We start from the raw sequence: 232 nt of genomic DNA, 5'->3' as shown, positions 1-232 counted from the left end.
GTGTATATAGTATAAGGTTAATGATATCACGAACCAAGGCGCAGGGGAGCTCCCGCGGCAGGCCAGGGAGGCGGGGCAAATTGTCCCAGTATAGCACCACGTGGGCAGAATTTCACGTTTGGGGCCCCCTGGCATCAACCGGAAGGAATGGCATTTAAATGTACGTTTTGCGAATCACATGCCATTTATCAGTAGGAAAATAATGCCCTTTATATCCGACTATAGAGGGGAG

Source organism: Penaeus monodon, chromosome 32 (genome assembly GCF_015228065.2).
Source record: "Penaeus monodon isolate SGIC_2016 chromosome 32, NSTDA_Pmon_1, whole genome shotgun sequence".
NCBI classification, from domain to species: Eukaryota; Metazoa; Arthropoda; class Malacostraca; order Decapoda; family Penaeidae; genus Penaeus; species Penaeus monodon.
Note: the sequence above shows the minus strand (reverse complement) of the source record.